The sequence below is a fragment of the Schistocerca piceifrons genome, unplaced genomic scaffold (genome assembly GCF_021461385.2).
Source record: "Schistocerca piceifrons isolate TAMUIC-IGC-003096 unplaced genomic scaffold, iqSchPice1.1 HiC_scaffold_1237, whole genome shotgun sequence".
Lineage (NCBI taxonomy): Eukaryota > Metazoa > Arthropoda > Insecta > Orthoptera > Acrididae > Schistocerca > Schistocerca piceifrons.
In genome coordinates, this window is record NW_025727056.1 from 72,501 (window position 1) to 77,500 (window position 5,000).

General features: G+C 54.1%; 1 non-coding gene across 1 annotated transcript in view; it reads right to left on the bottom strand.

Annotated features, from left to right (window-relative positions):
- Positions 1-1,357, bottom strand: part of LOC124730326 — a 1,909-nt gene extending 552 nt beyond the window's left edge. Inside the window, exon 1 of the ribosomal RNA XR_007007968.1 lies at positions 1-1,357. This exon is cut by the window's left edge and continues 552 nt beyond it. This is a non-coding gene — a ribosomal RNA (small subunit ribosomal RNA).
- Positions 1,358-5,000: the final 3,643 nt, after the last annotated feature.

Consider the following 5,000-nt stretch of genomic DNA (forward strand, 5'->3'; position numbering starts at 1 on the left):
GAATCAAGAAAGAGCTATCAATCTGTCAATCCTTCCGGTGTCCGGGCCTGGTGAGGTTTCCCGTGTTGAGTCAAATTAAGCCGCAGGCTCCACTCCTGGTGGTGCCCTTCCGTCAATTCCTTTAAGTTTCAGCTTTGCAACCATACTTCCCCCGGAACCCAAAAGCTTTGGTTTCCCGGAGGCTGCCCGCCGAGTCATCGGAGGAACTGCGGCGGATCGCTGGCTGGCATCGTTTATGGTTAGAACTAGGGCGGTATCTGATCGCCTTCGAACCTCTAACTTTCGTTCTTGATTAATGAAAACATACTTGGCAAATGCTTTCGCTTCTGTTCGTCTTGCGACGATCCAAGAATTTCACCTCTAACGTCGCAATACGAATGCCCCCGCCTGTCCCTATTAATCATTACCTCGGGTTCCGAAAACCAACAAAATAGAACCGAGGTCCTATTCCATTATTCCATGCACACAGTATTCAGGCGGGCTTGCCTGCTTTAAGCACTCTAATTTGTTCAAAGTAAACGTGCCGGCCCACCGAGACACTCAATAAAGAGCACCCTGGTAGGATTTCAACGGGGTCCGCCTCGGGACGCACGAGCACGCACGAGGCGGTCGCACGCCTTCGGCTCGCCCCACCGGCAGGACGTCCCACGATACATGCCAGTTAAACACCGACGGGCGGTGAACCAACAGCGTGGGACACAAATCCAACTACGAGCTTTTTAACCGCAACAACTTTAATATACGCTATTGGAGCTGGAATTACCGCGGCTGCTGGCACCAGACTTGCCCTCCAATAGATACTCGTTAAAGGATTTAAAGTGTACTCATTCCGATTACGGGGCCTCGGATGAGTCCCGTATCGTTATTTTTCGTCACTACCTCCCCGTGCCGGGAGTGGGTAATTTGCGCGCCTGCTGCCTTCCTTGGATGTGGTAGCCGTTTCTCAGGCTCCCTCTCCGGAATCGAACCCTGATTCCCCGTTACCCGTTACAACCATGGTAGGCGCAGAACCTACCATCGACAGTTGATAAGGCAGACATTTGAAAGATGCGTCGCCGGTACGAGGACCGTGCGATCAGCCCAAAGTTATTCAGAGTCACCAAGGCAAACGGACCGGACGAGCCGACCGATTGGTTTTGATCTAATAAAAGCGTCCCTTCCATCTCTGGTCGGGACTCTGTTTGCATGTATTAGCTCTAGAATTACCACAGTTATCCAAGTAACGTGGGTACGATCTAAGGAACCATAACTGATTTAATGAGCCATTCGCGGTTTCACCTTAATGCGGCTTGTACTGAGACATGCATGGCTTAATCTTTGAGACAAGCATATGACTACTGGCAGGATCAACCAGGGAGCTGCGTCAACTAGAGCTGAGCAGCCGGCCGCCCGGGAGTGTGTCCCGGGGGCCCGCGCGAACACGCAAGCGTCCGCTCAATCATTCTGCAAACAGGAGGAGGCTGAGCTCCCCTGCACAATACACCTCGAAACCCTCTCAGGTCCCGGCGGCGCGCAGCGCCGTCCCAAGTACTTGGTCGGGTTCGAGAGAGGCGCAATCGCCCGGAGTTAGGCGAGTAGACGCTTTCGGTGCGACCACCCGTGCTCCCAACTGAGCTTGCCGCTGCCGACAGAGGCCCGGGAGCGTGCTGTCGTGGCATTGCCGGCGGGAGACAACACGCGCCACCTACGGTGACCGGCAGCTCCAACGCCAGCGCCACAGAAGGACAAAAGCCCCACTTGGGTGCCGAAGCGAACTCTCCCAGCACAGCGCACGCGCCAACACATCCGCACAGCTGCGATACAAACCACCAGCGAGAACCGCTGGGGCGACCGAGCAGCAGACGGCGTCGCGGCGCCGAGCGCCGGGCGGCGGCGCATCCTCAACGCACACAGTCCTCAATCGGACCAGCACACTGAAGATGTCCACCGCGCTTCGCACCGGGCCCGCGAGGACCTACTTTGGCCGCACGGCGCCGCGCGCAGGGTGCGCCGGCGCGCAGCTGCGACGCCTGCCGCGTCCGTCGGCCGGCGCGCCTGCCACTGGCCGCCCCCACCAGCCGGCTGTAGCGCGTGCGCCCACGCACCGCGCGGCCAGCACGCCGGGAGGCGCCCCCTCACCGGCCGGGGACGGTCCCACCCAGCCACCGCCGCGTATCGCTTCACACCCAGATGCCGTTCAGTTTCGTCGGCATGGTGGGTATCGCTGGAACAACCGGTTCGTACCTCAACCTATCGTCGCCATCACCGATTCACCCCTAGCGAGAACAACCGCACCACAACAGGTTACCATTTGTTCATTTGCGTAACTTCACCAGAAAACGCAGGCGTCCATCGCCATTTGCAACTTCAACGATTATTGCATGCCTGTGTCAGGTGTCACGCCACACTACGTCTGCCCACATACACGCAACAAAATGTGCACGCCTAGACAATACGTGGAAGGTGGCCCCCGTACGTATGCGATGTCCATTGCTCGAACGACTGTCAACCGGCCTCTGTAGCATGTCGCAGATATGGAACGCGGTGCACCATGCCATCACGGTGTGTGAGGAGAGACGACTAGGTCCGAATACATCAACAGACAGCTCATGCTGATCGCCATCCACGGCGTCCGTTCCTCCCACACGTCTCTATGGCGTACCACACTGCAATCCAGCTCTCATAGGGAGACGACACGTAGCTGCGTGCACAATATTTGCACTGTATGGTCCGCCGTTTTTGGGCGCAGTCGTTGTACGGTCACACATGTGCCACGATGTATCATTCGGTACATAAGGACGAATGTGCAGTACAGATTGTGGTTTACGCGTACGACATTAGCGGACGGTTGACACAGGCCGCACCACAACGTAGCCTGAGTACGTCGCATGCGAAGGGCATTGAACATGCAAACTTCTCACCAACCAGCTTGCGAAGGCAGGGGGGCAAGGTGGGGACGTGGGGAGGGGCGGCATGTACGTCCTGCTGCCATCCACATTACAGTGTACAGCAGGAGCATGTGGAAAGTCAGCAAGACTTGCAAGGTGTTTAACATGAAGCGATACACAGGGGAGCGGGCAGTGCGAGTAGCGAACTATATTGCGAGGGTTGCGGGTGGGCAACACTACACTAATTGAACGAGTCGTATAACAATTACAGAGCAGGTTTAGGCGACAACATGGGTTACGTTAGGGGACAACGTGGGTTACGTTAGGGGACAACGTGGGTTAGGTTAAGGCACAACGTGGGTTAGGTTAAGGCACAACGTGGGTTAGGTTAAGGCACAACGTGGGTTAGGTTAAGGCACAACGTGGGTTAGGTTAAGGCACAACGTGGGTTAGGTTAAGGCACAACGTGGGTTAGGTTAAGGCACAACGTGGGTTAGGTTAAGGCACAACGTGGGTTAGGTTAAGGCACAACGTGGGTTAGGTTAAGGCACAACGTGGGTTAGGTTAAGGCACAACGTGGGTTAGGTTAAGGCACAACGTGGGTTAGGTTAAGGCACAACATGGGTTAGGTTAAGGTACAACATGGGTTAGGTTAAGGTACAACATGGGTTAGGTTAAGGTACAACATGGGTTAGGTTAAGGTACAACATGGGTTAGGTTAAGGTACAACATGGGTTAGGTTAAGGTACAACATGGGTTAGGTTAAGGTACAACATGGGTTAGGTTAAGGTACAACATAGGTTAGGTTAAGGTACAACATGGGTTAGGTTAAGGTACAACATAGGTTAGGTTAAGGTACAACATAGGTTAGGTTAAGGTACAACATAGGTTAGGTTAAGGTACAACATAGGTTAGGTTAAGGTACAACATAGGTTAGGTTAAGGTACAACATAGGTTAGGTTAAGGTACAACATAGGTTAGGTTAGGTTAGGTTAGGTTACACGTTGTTGTAAGGAAAGGTGTAGGGGGGGGGGGGGGCGGGGGCGGCAGGTTCGTTGATAGTGATTATAGTAAGTGAATGCTTGTGACATGATCAGATTTGTCACGTCAGGATGCACCTTTGGCTTATTAGAGGCGGCGCTCCAATTCTATGCTTGTGTGAGACCTGTGTCTTTGACTCATGTCATTGTTTGTGCGCTGTGACAGGAGGTACTATTGTGATGTTGGGTGCACCGTTGTATAGGACATGTGTGGGTGTTGGTGCCTGGTCTGCGCAATGGTGGATGTCGAAAGGCTGGGATATTGTATTTTCCGCATGGACCTCCTGGTCTGGTTGTGATAGTGTGGATTGTGTAATGTGGCGGAGAAGATGCACTGGATGTTGTTCCATGCTGGTGCTTACATATTGTATGTGCGCCTGTTAGAAGCAGAGAGTGGTGCGTGATCAGAGTGTCTGGCTGACGTGTGGTTCCCATTGTGGGCAGACTCTTTCAGCATGTATACGGACAGTTGTGTATATTTATTGTAGTTTGATGGCTCTGCATTGATTACTAATCAGCGCCGTGTGTACGGGTAATCTGGTTCCAGTCCAAAATGTTCCATCTGTGTACATTAGTGACAAAGACTCCCCCCATGCAGTGGGGCTCGGTCTGTTATAGCTCTTCCGCGTAATATATTTGCCCCACGTTTTTGCGACTGCGAGTGCGAGTGCAACGCGCATGGGGACCGACATGCTGATGGCTCGGTATCGGACGCCGTACAGTGAGCAACGCGATCGCGTCTCTCGCTCGTAAGTGGTACAGGTCGCGGCTCATGTATAGGGACAGCGGGAATGTCGCATATTGGAAATAACTCTTCATGAAACGCAAGTTATAGGGGTGGATTGCACTTTACGAGTGCGGGAAACTTCCGCCGTTCATCCGCTGGAGGTGCGCGTGTGGCGGTTGGGGTGGTGCACGAACGGGTGCGGGTGGAGTCATTGCCGGTCCACGGCTTCGTGCGGCAGAGCCACTGGAGATTGGGTGCTATGGTCGACAGAGGCTGCAGGCTTTGTGGGTGGCGTCGAAAGGCGGGCACTGTGGCGCCATCGCTGTCTTAATCGGCTTGGCGTCGCATAGATGGCGGTATCGTCGT